General features: G+C 38.7%; 1 protein-coding gene and 1 long non-coding RNA gene across 3 annotated transcripts in view; one reads left to right on the top strand and one right to left on the bottom strand.

The window, feature by feature from the left end:
• LOC144583082 (uncharacterized) overlaps nucleotides 1-9,790 on the top strand; it is a 33,388-nt gene extending 23,598 nt beyond the window's left edge. The window contains exon 2 of the long non-coding RNA XR_013536672.1: nucleotides 9,033-9,790. This is a non-coding gene — a long non-coding RNA (uncharacterized LOC144583082). The remainder of the gene's footprint in view (nucleotides 1-9,032) is intronic.
• The window catches only part of GRIN2B (glutamate ionotropic receptor NMDA type subunit 2B), a 572,475-nt gene that overhangs the window by 299,980 nt on the left and 246,691 nt on the right, over nucleotides 1-25,804 (bottom strand). The gene's annotated exons all lie outside the window — the stretch shown is intronic.

Genomic DNA, 25,804 nt, shown 5'->3' on the forward strand with positions numbered 1-25,804 from the left:
ACAAATTCAGGACTTCACCAAGTATTTCCCTGTAGCCACCTTTGACAAGAAAATGGTGAGAGCCAAAAAAATAAAATGTGTGGGTTCATTAATACCCATACAGTAGCACTGAACTAATGCCTGTTATGGTAAGTAATACTTCCTTGATTAAGTGCATAGGAGATAATTTAGAAGTACGAAAGTGGAGTTGCAAACCAGGACTATATTTTGCCTTCTAAGAGTTCAATCAAACGGGCATTTGTCCTGCTCGTTGGTGTGCTTTGGGGATGGATTGTTCTTTTTTTCATAAATCATACAAAGTAATCGCTAGAGCAGATCAATAATAATTGCCCCTAAAATCAGATTACTGTCCTGGATTCAACCCTATCTCCCAAAAACTAGAAGAAAACAGAGTCATGGAAACAAGAGAAGTGTACTGAGAAAATATGGGAAGTGATAGAAATGGCTACCTTTTCAGGCATGTTGAACATATATCCAAGACAGAATGAAATTGAAAGAGGGGATGTATTTTACAATTGGTCTCAGTTTCCTGATAGTGTTGGAGTAACTAAAACATAAATGTAAGCTGATAGTTAGAGGGTAATCAAACAGTTTAAAAAAAAGTAGAAAGTTGGTTTTTTCTTGATAAATGAATAGATTGGATGCTCGTCTACTCTGTGCTCTCCTATCCTTAAAACCCTTTCCCATCCCTTCCACTTCCTTTTACCTTTTGTATTCCCTACCCTATTTCTAGTAGTTTAAAAATAAAATATTAAAAAAAAGAAACTATAGCTGCAGGCAGTTTCTTGATTGACACTACACACAAAACAAAGAAAAAATTTTTTTTCAATTCAATCAAATTGATTCAGTGCACCAGCAATAGTCTGACACTGGTTAAAAAAAAAAAATCATTTTTCCTGCCCATCCGCAGCAGAGTAGGGGATGCATTCAATTTCCCAGTATCCTTAAGTGACTCATTTAGCCACTTTGCAACACCAGAAATAGGGGCACTTGAGGTTGGTATGCCTTTTGGATGTGAGGATCACATCCAATGGCATGTTGATCCACTCCCAACCTCAAGCAAGCCTATTTAGAACAGCACCAGTCTGCATCAAAAAGTCCAATGCAGTTGCACCCTAAGTCATTTACAAAGTCTATTACTATTTAATTCACACTTTGTTCTATTTCCTTTATCCTGCTCACTTTTTGTCCGGGAAATGATCAATCAAAGCTGAGTATACTTCATATAACTCCCCTTTGGGGATTTCAAAAGATTGTACTTAATTTCCTCAAGTTATTGTCTAATTACAGTATTTGTGCTCAGTTAAGGATAGGAGTCCTGACCCAGGCTGATATAGGCAGGAGCACCTTACGTTCTTTTTGTCACTTGGTTTCAGGCTTTTGGTGACACAGTCTCAACACTGGCTCCATGTTACTAAGAAAGTGTACAACTGTCTGCATTAGAACCTCTCACTGAAGTTGTTATCGGCTTACTCAAATAGCAAAATATGTCTGTTGATAGTAACACCTTTTCCCCATCTGCCTATTTGTATTTAGTGTGCTTTGATTTGCAATAGGTCATTAGAATGTAAACACTAGTTTACTTTCCAAATCTGATCACTGAGGCACATCTCCAAGCAAATTCCACATTCAGCAGGAAAACATGTTAGTCACAGGCATACATATGCCTATTAACATCCAGTTTGAGCCTCCAGAGCCAGACTTATTCCAATGCCAGTTCTACCACATATTCCACCCTTCAAAAGGTAGATGTGGTAGCAAACAGCTCTCCTTAATTGGCGATTGGGCTGCAGAGAGACCAAAACCAACAACAACCAAAAACCACAAATACTCTGCACCAGGCGAACCATTAGCAATCTAGCCTTCCTTGTCACATCTGACCTCCCACTGGCTCTGCGAACAGCATTCTATACCTTAAGTACACTGCATGCAATCTTGTTACTTATTGTATTTCCGTTTAAAAATCATTGTATTATAGCAGATGCACATATGAAGTATTTATTCTTGGACAAAGAGGTGTAGCAGGCTTAGAGCAACTTTTTAAAAATGTATGTAATATTGCCACTGTGCACCATTGTTGTAGATTTACAAAAGGACAAGGATCAGATAAAAGATAACTTTTGATTTAAAGGTATATATTGTCATAAAAGAAAGTCAGAAAATGAGAAACCCATTTAGCAGATCGTTTTTCTTTCTTATTACTACCATTTGTATTTCAAAAAGTTTACATTGTATGAAAGACACTGTTTAACATGGTAGCCACTTTCTGTAAGCATTTGACAGTCTCTGATTAAACTCCTGGATAATAACCTTGCAAGGCAGAGCCAAAATTACAGAAGTACAGGGCGTTCTTATCATTGTGTCCCAAAAATAACTCTTTGCCAATAACATTGAATCAATTCTGCCTCTGCCAAAATCACTTCTAGTGTCCCCACATTAGACAATTGCTGACTAGGTTTGTCCATGGTATTGGAGGGGCTACAAGGCACCCAGAATAGACGGCAGCTACAAACTTGAGCAAAGTCCAGTTGAAGACACTTGTGGATTGCATAAGCTAATTAAGGAGATTTCCAGATGGTTTACCTCTTTTGTTCATTCTGTCCTGCTAATAAGAGGACACAAGCAGCAGTGAGAGCTGCTGACACATACATACACAAATGGAAAGTGGTCTTTTGCTCCATGATCACCTGATATAACACTAAAATGTATACACTGCTGCTCAATCCAGACAGAAATCAGATATGCATAATGCCTACTGGTATCATTGGATTAGATTAGTCACAACTATCATGTCCGATTGATATAAAGGTAGCTGATTAATATTCTATGGATTACAGCCCATACATATAACAATCCAGTGAATTCCCATGACTTCTACATTGAATATGTCCATAATTTGTTTTGAAAATAGAAAATCTATACAATATATATTTAGAACCTAATATTTTATTTAATTAAACAGATTGTTAAAAATAGGGATAACAGAACATATGCATCCCAAAGTCTAGTCCCAGATATCACAACAAGTAATGCCTCAGATAAGGTTAGGTTCTATTAGGCATGTCAAATATTGTGCAAAAAGAAAATGCAAAAAGAAATAAATAAAACGTTGAGCTTGATAACTGGAAATTCAAATTCTGAACAAAAAAGAGAATCTGATAAACTTTTTGTTGGGATTTCTGTGGGTAAATTCTCCTCCTAACTGCACAAAGTTATCTTTTTGTTAGTAAAAACTAAAATGCACATGGGATCTATTTTTTTATGAACTGAAGTACAAGTTACAGAAGTGGGATTGCACAGCATGTTTTTGTTTGAATAGAAAGGAATGTTGAAACAACAAAATGCAAGCGAATGGACCAATTCAGAGAGGGCTAATGGGACAGGCTTAAACAAGCTAGTAGCCTAAAGTTAGAACAAATAAATGGGAGGGGGAAAATAAACCTCAATATGAGCAATTGGCTTTGATTACTGCTCGTATTGCAGTTTGGGGGGAGAGTGTGTGTATGTGTGTTGAAGGATGTTTTGTTTACCAGGGAGGAATGGATGGAAAGTTACAACTTTGTTTAAGCTACAAATAGGATTTCAGTCACTTTATCTCAAGACAAATACAGTAGACTCACACACATAGACTCACACTCAATAAAAATATCAATATAAACAGTAATCAAAGCCTATTGATTACTGTTAATATTGGGTCTTATATTTTTTTCTTACTCATATTTGTTCTGCCATATGACCAGTGGACATCATCGTTTTCACCATATGGCAGTAGCAAAACAGAACTGCAGAAGGCATCACACAGAGCCTTCGGACACAATGGTCTCCGTGCTGTTGACAGGAATAGGAAGTAGAAAGCAACTGGAAGCATGTGGTCAGTGGACAGAAGATGTTAAGGACATAGGATATTGATTTTCACATGTTGATCTAAACAAAATTTAATGTGCTGGGTTACCTTACGCTTAATGTCGTTTTTGTTGCTGTTGTTGGGTATTTATATTTTGGTTTGTTTGTGTTAATGCACTGTTTTTATATGTACACCACCCAGAATAGTGTGGTGCACTAGTGGGGTGGGGAGGTGATGATAGATAGATAGATAGATAGATAGATAGATAGATAGATAGATAGATAGATAGATAGATAGATAGATAGATAGATAGATAGATAGATAGATAGATAGATAGATAGATGGATAGATGGATGGATGGATGGATGGATGGATGGATGGATGGATGGATGGATGGATGGATGGATGGATGGATGGATGGATGGATGGATGGATGGATGGATGGATGGATGGATAGATAGATAGATAGATAGATAGATAGATAGATAGATAGATAGATAGATAGATAGATAGATAGATAGATAGATAGATAGATAGATAGATAGATAGATAGATAGATAGATAGATAGATAGATAGATAGATGAGATGAGATGAGATGAGATGAGATGAGATGAGATGAGATGAGATGAAAGTAAATATCTATTCCTGACAACAGTGAATAAGGATCTGTAGAAGATATTCACATCACCCTTACTTTTCCAGTGTTTATTTAGTGCCAACCATGCTGAATGTTTTTGTGCAGGAAGTACTATTCTATGTAGTGACAGCCTCTAAACAATCAGGATGGTATTAACTGACAAAAAAAGAAGAGAGACTGGAACGGTAGCTCGTCTCTAAGACTAAGAAAGACCCATTATGTTCACACAGTTCAAAACATTCATATTTTGCATCCCATTTTCCATGCAATTTGTTGGACAGCAAAGAGCACAGAACACAAAAGAGACCTAATGCACTATGTAATGATTAAGCAGTAGAAATAGCGATATATTTTTCACCCTTTTGAAGTTGCCGCATAAAAGCTCATTAATCCACAAGAATGCTGTGCTGCTATTTTGTATCTTCTTGAGAGTGCTCTGCTGCTTCTTCTGCAAACAACCACAGTGCCTTTTTCCCAGCTGACCTTCGCAAAGCAGGTAGAAAGATATACAGTACTTGTTATCTGGGATCATACAATGTGGAACAGTAGGTATTTCCAAAGCTCAGGCAAAAAAGTGTGATTTATTGATTTTGCAAGATACCGTAAAAAAAGCCTATCCACAGAACTTAGATGAATACTAGTGCCTTAGTATTGCACCTTCTCAGTCTTGGACTCTTTCCACAGTCCACTGAAATGCAAAAGCTGATCCTAGCAGAATGCATGGAGCTGCTGGTAGTGGCAAGTGAGGAACAGAAGAAAGCAAAGCAAAGTGTGCTGCTTATATACCGCCCCATAGTGATTCAACACTCTCTGGGCGGTTTATAAGTTAATTATGCAGGCTACACATTGCCGCCCCCCCCCCCGTGAGCTGGGTACTCATTTTACCGACCTCGGAAGGATAGAAGGCTGAGTCAACCTTGAGCCGGGTACCTGGGATTGAACCCGGGTTGTGAGCACAGTTTGGCTGCATTACAGCAGTTTAACCACTGTGACATGAAGAAGATACAGATAAGCCCCCATTATGTGCATGTACACCAATAAGAATTATTCTCATATGAAAAGTAGGAGTGGGAATATTCCCATTAAAGCAAGGGAGGCACACAAAACCACCAAAGGGAAATCAAATAGTTTCCCTTAAAGCTGACTAAACAGTATACATTTTATATCTACCCTGTACCTTATGATTAGTACTACAACAGCCATACAGTCTTTAAATCAATAAATGCTGAGAACACAGTGTTCTCCCACAGAAAGGCTGATAATCAGGTTAATTTCAGGAAAGACACTTGAGTCAGCTGCAAAATCCAGTGTCCTTATACTCTTGAGAAACACTATGATTATATTTTATTTTATTTGCATTGCAGAAGTGTTTTTCTTTTTTTTCTCACACAGAAATAAATCCATGAGATGTGAAAAAAGGGGGAGAGCAAGCCCTTTTTAAACATACTATAATCTCCCTTGAATACGCAACAATTCCTTATGATTACAACTTCCAGTAAATATTTCAAAAATTAGCATTTGGCATACCAGTGAGAATTAATGCCTTGGAATGAAGTCCCTTTGGCTGGCAGCAAAATACCTCTGGCCAAATGTTCCAGCAGGAGGTATAAGATGCAGGTGATTTTTTTAAAAAAGAGAACACTTAATTCATCCCAAGAAACCTGGTTCCTGTCTGAGGCTGGTCCACTCTGACCTGGAGCATACAACACGTTTATCTTTACCGGTTATCCTGAGTTGCTGGTACTCACAAATAGATAGATCCAACATCTCAGGAATGTGAAATTTTATGAATTACATCACTGAGTGTGGCTTAATATAATCATCATACCATCACCATGTTAGAACTGCAGAGCTGGAAGGGACCCTATGGATCATCAAGTCCAGCTCCCCTCAAAGAGGTCCAGTGGGGAATCAAACTCCCAACCTCTGACTCCACAGCCAGATGCCTATAATGAATACTACTGTACAAATACAACATATATAAAATAATTACACGTTATCAACTTGATATGTTGATTTAAGGCGACTCTTTTCAGGGTTTTCTAGATATAGGATACTCAGGTTCAACATTGCCTTCTTCTGGGGTGTTCTAGAATGCCACTCACCCAAGGCTACACAAGCTAGCTCTTCCCTTGTTAGGCACACTGGGGAATCGAACTCCTGACCTCTGGCTCCTCAGCCAGTTACCCAACAAACTTCATTTAACCGGGGAGGACATGGAAGAATTTATCCTACTTTTTTTAAAAAAAATGTATCTTTTTAGATTTTGTTATACCCTGTTTCCCCTAAAATAAGACCTAATCTGAAAAGAAGTCCTAGTATAATTTTTCAGGATGCTTGTAACATAAGCCCTACCCCCAAAATAAGACCCAGTTAAGTGAAACTCCACCCTCCACCATTGTGTAGCATGTGCAGCAACCAGAAGAAGATGACATGACTGTATTTGAATAAATGTAGATTGTCATACATGAAAAAAAAATCCCCTGAAAATGAGCCCTTATGCGTTTTTGGAGCAAAAATTAATAAAGACCCTGTCTTATTTTCAGGGAAACATGGTAATTTATTGCTCTTGGGCCTTTTTAGTGTATGTAATTTAGTATTATTTTAGAAAGTGCATTTTCCTTTTTTTTATACAGTGGTGCCTCGCATAACGGGCGCTCCATTTAGCGACGAAATCGCTTAGCGATGACTTTTTTGGAGCGTTTTCCCACTTCGTTTAGCGATGGTCCCTATGGGCGATTTTTGCTTAGCGATGGTTGGGACCATGCTTCGCATAGCGATTAAATTTTGGGTCCTCTGTTTCACTTAACAATGGTTTAAACAGCTCATGTTTGCTGTTTTTTCAATGTTTTTCTGTTATTTCTAAAGTTAAAGTTTACTGTTTAAAATGTTTGAAATCATAAAGTGCACTTAATAAACCCTTTGTTAACCAAATTTGACTTTGTTCTGACTTTTTTGAATTTGTTGTTGTATTTTCCCCCCATTGAGATGCATTGAATAGGTTTCAGTGCATTTCAATTGGGGAACCACGTTTCGCTTAGCGATGTTTCCTATGGCTATTTCCGCTTAAGGACGGCAATTCGTTCCTATTGGAACGGATTATCCGGTTTTCAATGCATTTCAATGGGAAACCATGTTTCGCTTAGCGATGAAATCGCTTAGCAGCGATTTTTTCAGGATGCATTAACATCGCTAAGCGAGCCACCACTGTATATAGATTTCTCTTAAGAAAGAGAACATCTGAAAATATATTAGTAAAGAAACTGATCGCCTTCTGCTGCTTTCTTTTCTCCCCTTTCGCCTCCACAGCTGTTTCTGATGCTCTGTGACCAGATTTGTCTTCTATAGGAACTTACACAGCTGTCACACCAATTTCAACTGCATTTTGGTGCCCTGGGGCAAAATTCCAGTTACCCTGCCCTAGTTACAGCCCTGGGATGGAACAGAACTTCCCTCCCCTCATGGTCTGGCTTGGAGCTGGGAAGTGAACACATTAACCCAGCAATTCTTGGTTCTCTGGCTGGTGGAAAAGGCTAGCATATCCTTCTACTTGATATACTACTCTCACAAGGCAAGTTAGAGAAGATTTCCTTTGGCAGGGAGGGACGTTAGAAGCTTTCTGTGGTCAAACTGAGAGTGATACTTAATCAGCTATGAGCACACAAGTTAGTCTTTTAAAAACTTTTTAATGAAGTTGGAATAGGAAGGGAAGCTTTCACTGGAATCACAGAACAGAGGAAGGAGAGACTTTTACCCTTCCTTCACTAGATATACTGACCCCTACACTGCAGCTAGCTCTAGTGAGGAAAAGTTCCCACTAGTGTCTAGGGCAGTGTTTACTGGAATCACAGCTGGCTCCTTTAAAAAAAAAGTTATCAATATTGTTTGCTTTACCATTGTAAGTCACCTTGTGTCCTACTGAGCAGAGAGGATGGGTATAAATATTGTGAATAAACAATAATTAATATATAACAAGTACTTTATAGCGTGATCCTGATGAAAATCTCCTTCATGTGCCTAGAATATATAATTGATAAATCCTGGTTTGGTTGCTAATGGTAACATCGTATAGTACTGTATCTAGTTTGGAGGTTCATCTGTTAGGGTAAATAGCCAGGCTAGCAAAGCAGCCCACTCCTGCCTGCTTTCTTTCAGAGGAAGAGGCAGAAACAGTCCACTGCCTGTGCTCCCCTCCTGCTGTGGGAATGTGGGAATGCTTGCTTGCCTGCTTACATCTGAATACCCACCTCTACCTTGACACCACCTACCTGAGCTGTGCCTTCTGACACACTAACCACCACAAGCACCAGCCACTATTGTGCATACTGGATTATCCTCTAGGTTAGGGGCCTCCACATCCGGCCCGCCTTGCCTTTTTATATGGTCCAGTCCGATATGCTAGGGGTCCGCAGCTGCCTAAAATGGATAGTAGCAAATCTAGGACCTTTCCCAACCAGCCCCCGCCTCCCCACCTTCCCTTACAGCGCCTGGCAACAGGATTGGCCTCCCGCTCATCCCCTGTCCTAACATTCGTGCTCTCTCTCTCTCAGCCTATACACCACGGGGAAACAACAAAGGTCCCGCCCTTCCCCAGGCTTCTCTCTCTCTCTCTCTGGCTTGAAAGGACGTTTCTTATTGGGTGGTGATGGGATGCAGGAAAGATACAGAACCCGAGAGGTATGTGTGTGTGTTTTTTCCTTTGTCCCTCAAAAATGTGTAAAATATATGATGTGGCCCTCATACTGAAAAGTTTGGAGACTCCTGCTCTAGGTGATGGTTCCAATCAGATTGTCTTGCTCTTTCCATGGTATACTGTTTGGGAGATGCTTCTTCCCAGGAACCTTTACTCCTCCGATCAATGACAACTACTAATGTTCTTTCCCTTTCCTCCCACTACTATCATACAGCAGTATCTGTTGTTTCTTTTCCATGTTTTATTGTTTGATACAATGGATTTTAAAACTTTTTTAAACAATGGAATTAGCCGTCTTGTGAGAGTTTTACCCTGAAAGAAAGGCTATTATTATATTAAATAAATACATATAATTTATGTATTTACTTATCTATCTATTCAGACTGCTTATCACAAAATGATACCTATGTGGAAAAAGTACACTCATTGAAGAAGAACAAAGTACACACATACACTTATTAAATTAAGATTTTAATAAGTACAAGATGAGTTAAAATAAAGAGAATACAAGAGTACTAAACTCCTCCATATAGGAGGAGTTTCCTCCACCCAAGAAGTTAAGAGCCGCTCAGACTGGTTGATTTGACCAGATGAGCGGGATATAAATCAAATCAAATCAAATCAAATCAAATCAAATCAAATCAAATCAATAAGTAAATAAGTAAATAAGTAAATAAGTAAATAAATTAATAATAATAATAATAATAATAATAATAATAATAATAATAATAATAATAATAATAATAATAATAATAATAATAATAATAATAATAATAATAATAATAATAAAATCCCTTTGCTTTTTCTAGCAGGAGTTTTTTCAGTTCTTCAAGCTGCAATTATTATTATTATTATTTGTTTGATTATAGTTCATCATGAGCTAAGCACACTGATTTCATTTGCTTGTTGAATGTGCATAAATAGCAGTGGTACAGGACTATATTTTTGGATGGGAGACATTCTATCACCTTTTAATTGCAAAGCTACTGTCCCATCTGGCTTGGTCCAGAAAAACTCTGTTTTCTAAGCAGAGCAAGTAAACATAACATGCACAAGGAGCATCACATCAAAGAAGATGAAAGCAACTGAGACCATAGAGGCAAACACAAAACCACCAGATTTCATGAAATGAACAATTAAATGGTATCCTGGGGAAATTGTGTTGTTTCTGGGATGAGCTCTGATGGACCAAATGGCATTTCTGTGTTCCAAATATCTCCTGTGTTCTTTCACACAGAGAAGGAACTAGGTGGTTATCAATTATTGAGGTTGTTTAAAAAGGCATTTAGGAAAGTGCACAGCAGGCAGATTTGCAATTCCACCTCAGTCCCAGCTGGGCTGTTTTGAGAAAGGGGAGCACAGTTCATAGCCAGTGAGAAGGGAAAAGTGAAAGTAGCAAGCAGGAAACAGAACATGCAGGAAAAGAATTGCTGAGAGAGCCTCCCCTTTCAGTATATTTAACTGGGTTGATAGGGCATGGCATCACACTCATATCCATTCCAGGCGACTTTTTAAAACCAGATCTTTAAAAACTGTTTAAACCTTTACATCAGAATCTTATAATTTCACATTCCACATAATTCATTTTATTCATCTTGTTCAAAGCTCAGACCCCTCCAGTCTTTATTTATACAAAAGTTTTTAAAGGTCTAATTTGAAAAAGTCACCTGGAATGGACGTGAGTGTGATGCCATGCCCTGTCAACCCAGTTAAATATACTGAAAGAAGAGACTCTCTGAGCAATGCTTTTCCTGCATGTTCTATTTTCTGCTTGCTCCTTTCACTTTTCACTGAGTAGCATAGTTTCAAATGTTTTTTAAATGTTATTTTAGGGCGTTTCAAGAGGCATTTTGACAGTGCAGTGTCTCAAAGAGGTAGTCTTTCTCTGTACATATTTTGGTCTGCTTGTAATAATGAAACACATAAATAAGCTGCACTGAAACATTACTTTCACAGCAATGACGACGATGATGACTATCATCATCATCATCATCATCATCATCATCATCATCAATAATAATAATAATAATAATAATAATAATAATAATAATAATAATAATAATAATAATAATAATAATAATAATAATAATAATAATAATAATAATAATAGAAACCTAGCCCTGTAACGAAAACCAGTTTCCTTTTTAAAATTGCATTTCCAGTTCTAGGTTCTGGGTTCAGTAATGCCAAATGCAGAATTGATCCCCATTAGTGTGCCAAATGACAGAAGTTCTTCTCACTGCTAATAGAGTATACTTTCTACTTTTACTTTTCAACTCAAAAAGGAACACTAGTAATTTATGTGTAGCACAAGTTTACCAAAAGGATAGTAAATACCGAAATATGGATTGGGTAGGAGAGGTACAGGATAGGAAAATAACTACAGCAACAAAAATGCCTTTTCATTTTTATCCAGTTAAGAGAGCTTTGGAATGAGTTAGCAAAACTTTCAGTTTCCCTATATTGATTGTAAAAATGAACCAGTTTAGATCATTTTGGCAATAGTATAGTGCCATTTTCCTCTTTTACAAGAATAAATATAGCAAATCAATATAAAAACCCTTAATATGTTCCACACTTCAGACAGCTAATCCTTAAATAAGGGGAGCTCTTCATACAGCCTCTATTTTATGATCAAGGGTTTTGCGAATCAATAAGAATAACTGTAGTCCTATTTCCACTTGTGCCCTATATGCCACTTCTTTTAGGAAACTAATGAACATGACCACTGCATCCAATAATAAGTAATGAATACTTTTAAAATAATTTGAACAGAAAGTTTTTTACCTTACCAATTTTTCCTAAACACAAGAAATCATTTTTTTTCCTCTTTTATACTTTGTATATAGAGGGGTGGTATTTCCAGGCGGTAGGGACGTGGTGATGCTGTGGGTTAAACCGCAGAATCCTCTGTGCTGCATGGTCAGAAGACCTGCAGTCGTAAGATCGAATCCACATGACAGTCAGCCCCCGTCGCTTGTCCCAACTCCCACCAACCTAGCAGTTCGAAAGCATGCAAAATGCACAAATGCGAGTAGATAAATAGGTACCACCTCGGTGGGAAGGTAATTTGTTTATTTATTTATTTATTTTATTTATATCCCGCCTATCTAATCAGTTAAGATTACCCTAGGCGGCTTAACGGTGTTCCGTGTCTAGTCATGCTGCCCATGTGACAATGGAGGATTGTCTGCAGACAAAACACTAGCTCTGTGGGTTGGAAACAGAGATGAGCACTGCCGCCTAGAGTCGGATACGACTGGACAAATTGTCAAGGGGAACCTTTACCTTTTACCTTTTTATTTCCAGGCCTAATTTCCATATTTTCTTGTTTATTTGCTTTGTGCTTAAATCTCTGTTTCACAGTAAGCCCACTTAGATAATGCCACTCAATACAAAATGGACCCACTCTCCAAATATTAAAATGTTCTTCAATTCTTTCCAAATATGGTTCAACATGTGCCTCGATTTCTATGGTTCTCTCTGGACCACTCTAAATATTAAGATTCTTGTAATCTTTCCCTGATTTTAATTACACTGATTTTCAATGGCAACAAGATTTGTCCCGTCAGTTGTCTGTCTATAACACAGCTATTAGTCAACAATCTGCATTTCTGCAATTGAAACAAGCAGTTCAAGCAAACTGCACTTGCAAGAAAATCTCCCATTATGAATTAATCTATTGAACATCACAGACCTTCACGAAAAGATTCTTGAGGGAAGCCTCTAGATGTTTAGTGCTAGTTATCTTTCTTGTGATTTCTTTCATCATTTTCACTGATTAGCAACATATTTTCAATGTGTTCTAATGTCAAGTCCTTTGAGCATCAGGTTGAAAACCAACCTATTTATTACTATGTTGGTCAGCTTCTAACTCAAGCTAGGTAAGAGCATTCCATGCAGAGAAGGAAGTCTGTGCAGGTGTAGCACGTACTGGCATTGTGAATGTAGATGTTTCTCAGTTTCATAGTTTTTTACAGGGTTTTCTGCTTTATTTTTCCACCCTTTCCCAGGATTTTCTGGACAGCAAAATATCCTCAGTTTCTTCCCAATGATGTTTGGAGTTAGCTCCTTAGATGCTATATAGGAATTGATGCCATTCTCTGCTCAACTCCTTATCAGCAACCTTTGTTAATTTCAGGCTCCTCCACTGACAAAGGCAACCATCTGAAACTTACCAACATAAGAACTTGAAACTGAGGAGAGCAACATCCCCTGCAGAGCTGACCAAAACAACCATTTGAAAATAATAAGTGTAGTAGCTAAAAAAATTACAACAAGCAGAAGAGGATACAAAAATCCTACAGAGAACAATACTGTACTTCAGTTACAGGAAACCCAGGACTGTCAGAAATAGGGTGAGACTACACAGAAGGGAAAATACAGTTGGATCTGCTGTGATTTGCAGTTTATTGGTGCAGAAGGCTGGTTTGCTTGGAGTTCCAATAACCGAAGCTGATTTAAGGTACTAACAAGATGCTCATCGGCAATTTCCACCTCTCTATCTTTCTGTCTTCTTTGATTCTTGTAAATGCCCCAGTAACACTGTGTTTCAGTGGTGAGTGGAATTTTTTTTGCACCAGATCAAGTGATAACACTGGGTAGAAAGTAGACAAAAGCAATCCCAACCTGATTATAACAAATTTAAACCATACTTGATGGCTGAAAAAAAATTCCCCACTCAGACGATACAATTCCACAATAGACTTCCCTGTATTGAGTTTCATATTGTGTAATCACTTGGTTTTAATTTGAATGTATCTGTGCCCCAATGTGAATTGAGGGTTAAATGGCAAATATAGTCACCCCTTTAATCCTGTGCTGGAAATCAGCAATATAGTGGGGAAACCAGTGCTCAGCATTTCTACCCTCTCCCGCAATGGAAAATCTCTCAGTCTTCATGAGTATTCTGGAGGGATTCCCACTGGGACTAAGCATCAATATTTGCTGAGCACTCATTACATCCGTTTCATGTATTATACTTCTGTATACATTCAGATGGATTAAATCTACCTATGCCACACTGTTTTTCAATTGCATACACATCTGCATCTGCACTTTGGTGAAATTATGAACATATAATTGTGTACCACTGTGAAGGACAGAAGGAGGATAGTGAGCCATCCTCACCCATAGAGACATGTAAAGAGAAAAAGGGAACCAGAGAGGGAGAGATGACTGAGGAGAGAGAAATATTGATAGAGAAAAGAAAAGATACAGAAGAGGAAAAAGGAAAGATAGAAGTCTGTCTGGTGGAGGAAGGAGAAAGAGGAAAGGAGGAGGAGCTAAAAGTGTCAGTATGGGAAGAAGGTATAAAAGATCAAGGGAGAGAAGATTCGGTAGTAGATTAGAGAGTGAAGGGATGCTAAAGAAGGGGGAGAAAGATAAAGGAGGAATAGATTCCATGTATGAGAGAACATAAAGTCTTTTGAAGGACTTCCCTAATGTACAGGTTGGAGGTTTGCTACCGGACCCAGAGATGAAAAGAGAAGGAGAAAATATGTTCAAGACTAAAGAATGGACGGTGATTGTTTTCCTGCGGGAACAAGGACGTGGGAGGAAAGTGATCCGGCCGGATCAGACACACAACAAGCGTCCAAAGGAAGGGAACTGGGCTTGGCACCCTTGCTGCAGCACCATATGCACGGTAAGGCGTGCCCCTCTGCAGAATCCTATGGATCAAGAGCGATTTGGGCCAGCCCCCCAATGAGTTATCCAAATTTACAAGAAGAATTAACCTTGTCTCGTTATGGACATTGACCTGATTTGTCTTTCTTCGATCCGGCTGAAGTAAAAGTGGAGACACCTAAAGTTAATAAAAATGAAGTTTCAAACGTTCCAAAAAAGACTCAGTCGTTATTTCCCACCAAAATTGAGGAACTGTCCCAACTTTCAAATGAACCCAATCACAACCACTAATGTTATGCTGGGACATTTTCTTCCCACTAATATTCTGAACATGTACTGAAAACCTGTACATGTTCATGCATTTTTACTCTAACATAGAAGAGGTGGTTGTGGTATTTGATTTTCCTGCAGGTATATAATGAAGATAATCAAGAAATGCAAACAGGATATACACTTCTAATATACTTCATTGCTGAATATGTTTTTAATATTATGTCAAATGTTGTGGGACAGGGAGAAGTCACAGTGCCAAACTGATCATTTGGAGAAAACAGTGATGACCATTCTTCTATCTGTCTGTCTCATCTACCTACCTATACATCTCCAGTCATTTTTAAATGTTTGCTTGGAAGGAGGAGGGGAACAGAGAAGGAAAGTGTCTGTATTTGCATAAAAATAACCTCAGATCATCTTAAACAAATATTTACATTTCCTTTGAGTTGCTAAGGAATCAAAATTTCAAGGAACCAAAAACTTAGCAGCAGAGCATAACACGCAGAGAGTCCATCACTCCAGGGCTGGAAGAGGTGGTAGAAGGCAGCCAAAATAAGAAACCGCTGGATGGAATGATTCAGGACATGTTGTCACAAAATCCTGAGAGATCTTAAGATGTGTCTCCTCATACTCTTGTTGCTTGCTGACCGGTACCCCAAAAAGTAAACCCTAAGGAAGCCCAAGCTCTTCCTCAGGGCCCCATCATTTGCCATGTTTTCTCTTAAAGGTACAGTAGTTGTTTTAGCAGTGGAAGGACGCAGTCCTTCTCCACCCTTTGCCATGCTCTTTCACAGTCCATTTCCTAGCTGCCTTCATTCTGCAACAAAGGGAGAGAGCCTCCATGTAGAAAATCAACAGATGAGGGGAATAGGCAAATTTGGCAACAAGAAAGCATTCTCTGAGTCTAACCCCCACTCCAAACAATGAGTCAGGGAAAAGAACAGAGCCCAGAAATTGAACACTATGTCCTTTGTTCCTCTTCTAATTTCCTTGCAAATGCCCACATACTGTCTTTAAAGGAAGCTTTGCTGGTCCCATAAAAGCAAGGGTTTCATTTCGACCACTTTGTCTTATTTGTCCAAAGTTTGAAGAACTTCATGAAAGCATGAAGAACTGGGACTACCAGGGTATGGTATCATCCTCTTATCATAATACCACATGCTCTCAGAGTGGTCAAGTGCAGGTGCATTAAACTGCAGTGCTAACTTAGAGTGGTTATGAGGTCCAAATGGAATTCAAGACTCTGTGTTCCCCAGTTCTCTGTGCTAGGCAGGATCAGCAGAGGCTGGGGGAAAATCACATGCCATACAGCAGTGGTGTCGAACTGTGGCCCTCCAGATGTTCTTGGCCTTCAACTCCCAGAAATCCTGGCCAGCAGAGGTGGTGGTGAAGGCTTCTGGGAGTTGAAGTCCAAGAACATCTGGAGGGCCACAGTTCGACACCACTGCCATACAGTGTACTTTCCTTTTAAAAATCACTTGGCAGGTCCCTTAAGAACTATTTGAAAATAATTAATGAGGTTTTAAGAGGATACTCATATATGTTTTCTGTGTTTTTTAGGGTACAGTCACATTTTCATCCTTTAAAATGGAGGCCCATTTCCAAATTACTTGCACATAAAAAGAAAACAAGCAGGACTTCTAAAAAACCTTAATGATTTTACTACTTCTAGCTGATTAAATCTACATGACTATCCATCTACACCTACTAGATGAGATTTTTCAATAACGCTTTGCAAATGTTCACACACAAACCTCTGGAGAGAAAATGTTCTACTTATCACTATATACTAATGTGCCAATATTAATATGTCTCACGATTTTAACAAACTGTGAGCATGATAGGAGGATAGCTCTTCCACAATGAATTTCCCATGGAAATTCTGTTTGTCACATATTCACACTATACATATTTTAATTACATCTCTTAAGGGCATCTTTTTAAATTTACTGATGCTGATGTTTCTTGCCATTGTGTACAAAGCTCAACCTAACAAAGATCATACATAGCATTCAAAAACCAAAGGCCATCGTTCTAGCCCCAGTCACATTTGCATTAGCTTCTATGCTAGTTTTTCCAAGCCGACATTTTCATGATAATTCAGGCCAAGCCTCCCATCATTTCTGGCTGTGTACATGGGAATTAGAATCTAAAACTGTGGTTCTCAACCTTGGAAAACCCAGGTGTTCTTAGACTGCAGTTTCCAGAAGCCTTCACCACCAGGTGCGGTGCACCGGCTGGAGTTTCTGGGAGTTGCAGTCCAAGTGCAATTGGGTTACCCAAAGTTGGGAACCACTGGCCTAAGACATTTAAATGGCACCACACTTATATTGGTGCTTCATACTTATCCCCAATAATTTGATTCTGAATATTTGAATTTGGTTTCTTCTAGTGTTCTTTATAAAATGATAACATAGAAGTGTTTTAGAGATGCTAAGTGGTATATAAATCCATTATTGTTATGTGCAATCACGTCACTTCCAACTTCTGATGACCCTGGTAGGTTTTTAAGATTTATGAGTGAATCAGTCATGACTTGCTCTTGCCATCTCCCTGTAAGTTTCCTTGTCAAAGTGAGGATTGGAACCCATCTCTCCAGAGTTTATATTTATATTATGATTTTTCATATAAATTCATTGTATAAATAAAATAAGAAGTAAAGCAGCTCAGGCCAATATTTGAGAAGATCAGATTGAAAGAATTTAACAAATAAATTCAATATCCCTTGATTTAAAAAGAGGAAAGTATGGATGGCATTCACCTGATGAAGTTCTATAGCAAGAGAGAGCATGATCAGAAAATAGTGTTGAAACTGCCACTCCCATGTATGTTCCCAAAACATATGGGTTGTATCAAAATACCCTTGTCCATGCCCTGCTTATATTGAAATGTTTTTTTTTTCTGGGAACTTTTTCTCCTTCAATTGAAAATAAAAATTTGAAACAGCAACAGCTAGAGGTATATGTATCTTGCTACCTCTCACTTCCAAAGAAAAATATGTCTTTGTACAAGATTTTCCCCCCTGAGAAATCTTGTGCAATTTTTGGGGAAGTTTTATGGTCATTTGAAACTAAAGCAAATGACAAGCCACAGAGGATGTCTATAATTCCTGTGTACATCAAAATCTTTCCTACTCAGAATTCACCTCAAAAAAGCTAAAGAAATACCAAGCTATGCAAGATAATTACAACTCATGTGCAGGATTCGCCAGAAAGGGCATTAAACTGTGCACAATTTGGCTGTTCATTGAGCAAAACAAGTGAGATTAAAAAAAGAAAGAGAGGAAACAGGGTCAGGGGCTTGGGCAACTAGGAAATTTCACAGGAGTAGGGGTTTCTCAATGCAGAGTTTCAGTAGCATGGTACTCGTAAAATATCTGAGAATGGGGAACTTTGGGAGTACTCATAACATCCCTAGCTATATGCCTCCGCAGATCGTAAACTGGTATACAATTGCAGCAACAGTGAACATCTTGCTCCAAAGCAACAGGGCATACATCAAAATTCATGTTGCTGTAGAAAGGGGAAAGCAGTTTTTCAAAAAAGGCTTAAGAAGGGAAGGAGTGAGATGAGTTGTTATAAAGGCTATTTTCAAAGAGAAAAGGTTCATAGTGAATTGCTGTGATCACAGATTAATCATCAGTTTACTCTCTGCTTGTAGAAAACCCACCTGCAATGTACAGATTAAGAGATAGGTTGAAGAGCCCTGCAATTTTTTTGACTCATCTTATTCTCATGACTACTCTGTTCATGGACTGGACATTGTATTACTTTGCATCAATTCATTCATTATTCCCATGGCAAAGAGGTCATCACTGAATTATTTACCATATACATTAGCTGCAATTCCGCATGTCATTGCAAATCTTCCATATGCAAGCTGGGCAGTGGTGTGCAAAATTGAATTTGCAGCTCACATGTGTACTGAACAATTCAAATGACCTTTTGACATCAGCATGATTGAATCAAGGTAACGGAAAAGGTTCCTATCACAAGCAGAATGGCTGTGTTAAGTGGCCATCAAAACACGTAAAACAGAACTCATGTATGGCAAACACAGTTTTAGCCTTTTTCTCCAATAATTGCTTCAAATCAGTTTCTTGCATTTAAGAATCCATTGCAGTTGTCAGAACAAAATGATGCATCAGAAGAGCCATATTCCTCTCTGGAACTGGAGTACACTGATTGCCTCCCGCATATATAGGTTGGCACCTGCTTTCAAAACTAATTTTCCAGCTCAAACTTTTATACATCAAAAAGAACTTCCAAAATTACAGGTCTCAACCCAAGCCAGACCCAAACTAAACTACTGTGCCATGAAAAGTAGCAAACTGGTCACTAGTAGGTGAGACATCCAAAGAACAATTTTAAACAAAATTTTTGAATGAGACACACCATTTGCTCCTTTCGTTTCCAGCAAATTAAATTTGAATCAAGAGGAATCTGAAGACCCTACAATTCTGTCTGCTTGTTGTCTGTATGACAATCTTTGGAATGAAGGCTAGCAAATCAGAGGGTGGAAATCTGGCAGTCATTGTCAGCTCAGATTAGCAGACTAGTATTACTAAATTCAGGCTACGTTCAATTGTGTGTGGGCAGTCTGAATGGAACTTTCCTCACTTCCACTTCCCTTTGCAGTCTTACATGCTGCCAGAAAACTCGTTCTGGAAGACAGAATTTCTAACACCCTAGACCTGAGTGCATATGGGACACATGCAACGGGGAAGAGAACTCACCACACCTATCTCTGTTGTGCGCCATTGAGCCTGCCATTCAGTCTACCACTGGATCTTGCCCTTGGCACTCCCAAGAATTCACCACTTTTCTTTGAAAGTTGCTCCACAGCTCAGCAGCAGTCATTGTGATACAAAACTTTCATAGAGACTACATTTTCCTCAGTTATATTTAATCCAACTCACAATTCAAATATACACCTCCATGGACCATCCCCTCTAAAGCCTCTCTTTTACAAGCCTCCCTTCAAATATTTACAGATTACTTTAAAAATGCTGCCTAGTCTTTGTTTTCCAAACAATGTAATTAATACAAATGCTAAAAGCTGTTTTCTGTAATAGTGTAAGCCTCCAAGAATCCTCAGCTGCCTAATAAATGTAAAAATTCATTAGACTGCATAATCCTTCAGAAGATTTTGGTAGCATTGGTGGATGAGTTTGCTGGGGGTATTCTTCAAGGCAAGTGACTTTTTATATTCAGGTTTATATTATAGTTCAGGCTTTTCAATAGATTTCACTATCCTGCATTGGCCTTTAGTTTTTTCTGAATCTCCACTTTTCACTCACCTCACCACAAATTCATAATAATGCAATGGGATAAACTAAACACTGCTGCAAATACTAAAAATGAAGAGCAGAAATGAAGAGATGATGTGAGAGTCATTTCTGAGGTAGAAACATGTTAAATGCCTCCACAACATTCTGCCTAGGGGCAGAATACACACTGAAATAAGCAAAAGGTTTATCTTGATGTGGTACAAAGCAACGAGACAGAGATAAAATGGTTCCCAACACCATGTCTGAAGAATAACATAACTGCATTAAAAGGGAAGTAGGAGCCAGAGTGAAACATCAACAGTCTTAGGGCTGTGGAAGATGGAGTAGGGAAGTTCACTTATTTCACTCTCTGCCACAACTGCTTAAAGATAAGTATCATTCCTCTCTGTAGGTGGGACTCTTAGAAAACAGAGAAATCACTTTTGAATTACAAGGGAAACATCTACTGGCCCAGATTCTGATGACCACACCAGACGCCAGAGTTAGCATATCACAATAAAATATGGCAGTGTTTCTGGATACAGTTCCCTCCCACAGTCATGCCTGATTCAATCACAGTTGCTACTGACATAACAAAAAAAGGGAGACGCATATGAAATCCATTCATGCCGTTAATGCCATGTCTAGTTTGGCCTTTTGAACACAGATGCAACAACGTAACATGTACTCTTAGCTGTCTTTAATAATAAGACCCAACATAACCATGATGCCTGTCACTAAAGTACAAGTTAAAGATTTAGGGCCCAAAATGCGGACAATTTTATTGGACAAAAAAGAGGAATCTGTGCAGTATCCAGAGGAAATCAGCGTACAGCCTGGAATATTATGGTAAGCAGGAATGACATGAGGCAACCCAGATAAATGTGCTTTGATGTAAGTTGTTCTTAGAAAAAAGGTAATAAAAGCAGGAATGGCTGTGCAGTCTCTAGACAACCCTGAGATGGAAAGAGGACTGGGATATGGTCTGAACATAGTAAGACATAGAGTAGGCCTGCTGAATCAATGGAATTTAGGTTAGCATAGTCTAAAGATAAATCAGTCTAGAGACAGCACAATCATTCCCGGTTTTTTATTACATAAACAATTTTGGATCTTATAGTATATCTGTGAAGATTCTCAGTCATTCAGGTGAGGTTATCTGGAAGTTGAGTCATGGCAACTGGACTTCTTCCTTATTAGGTTGAAACATTTCGCTACTCATCCAAGTAGCTTCTTCAATCTGAGGAGAGTTGGAAGGAGATCCCTGATGTATCTTCCATGTTGGTTTTACTTCCTTCTGGTCTGAATAGTCTCATTAGAAGGACAAAGGACTGGGGATGAGGGACATCATCACTTCCAAGGTCATGCAGGAAGTAACACTGATGATACAGGCACTGCTTTAGTCAATTGTCTTTGAGTACAAACATATACTCTCTGAACTAAGTTGTAAATTCTTAACTACAAAACAAACTAAAGGTATTATGTTGCATTTCACAAGCAGTGCAAAGCTGGGTGTGTTGTCATTGCAGACTTTTTACAATTATTGTACGTAATGCTGATGGCACTAATTGGTGCTTGCCAGTAAAACAGCAATTCAGTTAATTTTTTTCAACTGCCTCAAAAATCATTGTGGCTATTGAATACTGCACTGTTTCCCACTTACTCTTCTCAATATCTGCACAGATTGCAACACCGAATAACTCTCCAACACCAAGAGAAAGCAATATTGAAATAAAATCTGTACATAAATTTTTGTGAAACATTTAGAAGTCTTCTAAATAAATGGTGTAATAAAAAAGTACATTATGGTCCTCTATATTGGATATGAAATATGCTCCATAAACTTTTGTAGAAGTGAAGCAGACAGGAATATGCACCATGCCGGGTATGGAAGAAGATATCACAGAAGTAAATCTGTAAGTATTAAAATTCTAAAATCCTGTAAAAAGCCTAACTTTGAAAAATAGTGCAGCCCTGGAAAATAGTAAGAAAACTGAAATTAAAGAAAAACTATGCTAAATACACAGGTGTACACCAAGGTCTGTAATTACTGAAAACAGACTAGAAATCTTAGACTCAGGGAAAATATTTTCTGAATATAGAAAGAACAAAGAAACTTATATAGCACATTGGAAATCAATGGCAACAAGCACATGTATGAGTTCACAAGATTAACTTGTGAAGTTTACTTGTGAATGCAACCAGTATGATGACCGGTAATCACACTTATGTATCAGGGAGCAGGAAACTGTAGAAAAGCAAATAAAAATACATTCTGCAAAATTGCAGTCTTTAAAATGATACAAGATTTGATTTTTCAAACATTTGTAAGGGTGGGAGCAGGAAGGAAAAATGCACTAATGCCTGGAATGTTAATTTTCAGTTTTCATGTAAACAAACACGTGGACGATAGCAGCTTCTTTGTTTTGAGTATATAATAAAAGAAATGTGAGATACAATGTGTTTTGTTTTCCAAAAGAAAAAGAAGAGCCAGAAGTCCAGGTTGCAAACTAGGTGACTGACTAAAGAGACATATATTTTGGGGAAGCAGGGTATTCAGCAGGGTAAATGAAATCTATGATGACATTTTTTAAAAAGCATATGATGCATTAAAAGTATCTTTTGCTTAATATGTTTAATTTGCCCCAGTGAATGCAAAACCAAGCACAAAAAACACAAGCTGGAGCAGGAAACCCCATGACACAGAGAATACATACAATAAGTCATACACCCTCCTCCTCTGACTCTTCTAAAACTCCAGAGGAGAAAACAATCATCTCCTGTTAGTGAAACACAGCAAGAAAACAAAACAAAACAGAGCAGGGGACACTCCAGCCAAGAAAAGACGTTGAAATGAGATACCGTCTCAAGTGAATCGAACAGAACAGATGAAAACACATCCTCAGGCTTTGAAAGCACTTTTATTCTCTGCAAGTTCCCTTAAGCAGAAGCTAAGCCTGCTCTTTCTCTCTAAAATATAATATTGCTTGTAGGATTTTCTTCCTCCCAATTTTTTGTGTGCTTCCAGATAGTAAGGCAACGTATGTGCCCCTGTTTCTCTAGTTGCTCTTTGCAAATACTGTGAAAAATCATGACACCAATGCACAGTAAGGGCCAAACAGAACCAGAATTTACCACATCCATCATAAAAATGTTCAGAAGAAAAATCCATGTTTAACAGAAGTGATATGGAACAAAAGAAAATATCCCAGCACAGTCTATGATGATTACATGTTACTCCATTGATTCCTTTCTGTCAGTGTAACTCCATTATGAGTGATATAAATCACTATAGCAACCTACCCTATTCTCCCTTTTCCTACATGCTAATGGATTATAGGATATGAGAGGCCCCTTCATTGAATAAGGAGTTGCCTCAACACTTGCATGTCTTTACTACTTCCCATCTCTTGACCAGCAAGTCAGCTTCCACACATTATACCTTGGGAGCTATTTTTGGACTACTCCATTCCAAACAAAAGCCTCTCTCAGAACAACATTCTGCAGTATGCTTATCACAGGATTTCATTAAAAGCTATCAGCAATAGTTAAAATACTGCAGCCTTGGGCAACTTTTGCTAGAGTTGGCCATGAGCTCTGTCGGATCAGCATTCCACAATGCCACGTAGCTACACCATCTGTATGGTGAATATTTCTTTATTCATTTTTTAAGTTATCTATCTTATATTTCAGCAAAAGATTTCAAAATTGACACTTTTATTATGTATTTCATATCTCTAAACAGCCATTTTCTATTTTGGCAACTACCAGAAGCAAATACATAGAAGCATCAACAGCACGCTTTTGCAATCTCTATGCAATATACACACTCTTTTATGATCTACAGGCTAAATCTGAAAGTCTGTGGATTTTGCTTGCACCTTTCACAGATGATTTAACAATGGAATGGGGCTTACTCAAAGATACAAGAGGTTATGAGTAGCAGCTATACAACAGAAGTGGAGTGGAGGAGCAGATGACTTTTGTCCTAAAATAGGCATTTAAGAAACTAAGGGTGTAACATTACACAGAGTTTCTCATAAATATATTCTGTCAAATCCAATAGGGCTTTCACCATGTTAACCCATTGAAATATTGAAGAGACTGCTGGTGACTAGCAAGGGTGTACAGAATCCACCTGAGGAAGTTTGCTCCCCTCTCTTTTCCTACCGCAAAAATTAAGATATGCATTGGAAACCCTATCCTCCCCAAATTCTTCAGAATTATATTGCATTTCAATTAATTGATTCATCTCATTTACAAAACCTTCCAAATATAAATGAATGTTGGTGTTTTTAAATAAAAGCATTAACCCTTGGCACAATCCCAGATTTGCCGGTTTGAAATATTGCTCCATTTTTTGAAGGTTACTCTGTGTTCTCACAGGTTCTAGATCCAGGTAGAAAATTGTACTCTGCAGCAATTTTCCAGGGCTTTTGGAATTTATCATCCAACACTAATTGGTAAACCAAAGCAGGTTTTCTTATTAGAATGGGGAAGGGGTGAGAAGGCACTTACAGGCACTAAAATTATCCTTGTTGTCACTGAAATTCAACCCATACGTTGAATTTATATATTTATCTAGGGCAGAATAGGCTAGCTGCTTCTACCACAAATTACTGTAAAGAAATCAACAGTGCTTCCTTCTCTTCTGTGCCCACCATACATCTAATCGCACTCTTCAAATATTTGAATACTACTTTGTCCTCTCTGAATTTGCCTGAAAACTGGATGATCACATACAGCTCTTTCTGGTCATTGTCAGTTTCACACTTGCTGGGTGATAAATCTGGTCCATCCCATTTCTCCATCAATATGCATGTGTGTTATTCTTCTTCAATTCCACATGGACATTCGTATGTAATATATTCATATTCATATGCATATAGTTTTTCACAACATATATACCGTATTTGCCAGCGCACAAGGCAACCAGCCGTATAAGACGACCCCCCCCAACAGGAGGAGGAGGGGAAACGGGTGGGTGGCAGGCAAGCGAGCGCACGGCTGGCTCAGCGGCGCAGGGCGGCGGGCAGCCCAGTGGTGGCTCAGGCATGGCAGCGAGAGGGCGAGGAAGAGTGGAAGAGGCTGAGCCGGCGGCAGCAGGAGGAGGAGGAGGAGGAGGAAGAGGGAAACAGGCAGGTGGCGGGCAAGCGAGCGCGAGGTTGGCTCAGCGGCGCGGGGGGTCGGCAGGCAGCCTGGCAGCGGGCTCTGGCCACTCAGGCATGGCAGGCTGTGCTTCCCTTCATCCATCCAGACCGCCTGCCTGCCTGCCTGCCCGCCTGCCTTCCTCCTCGGCCAGCGCGGCCCCGCATCATTCAGTGCACCCAGCATACAAGAAGACCTCCCCACTTGGAGGCATGTTTTTGGGCCCAAAAAGTCATCTTGTACGCTGGCAAATACGGTATTTCTGAGAGTATTTTCAATTAGTTTTATTCTACTACTATCTAGCAACCACT

The sequence above is a fragment of the Pogona vitticeps genome, chromosome 5 (assembly GCF_051106095.1).
Source record: "Pogona vitticeps strain Pit_001003342236 chromosome 5, PviZW2.1, whole genome shotgun sequence".
Taxonomy (NCBI): domain Eukaryota; kingdom Metazoa; phylum Chordata; class Lepidosauria; order Squamata; family Agamidae; genus Pogona; species Pogona vitticeps.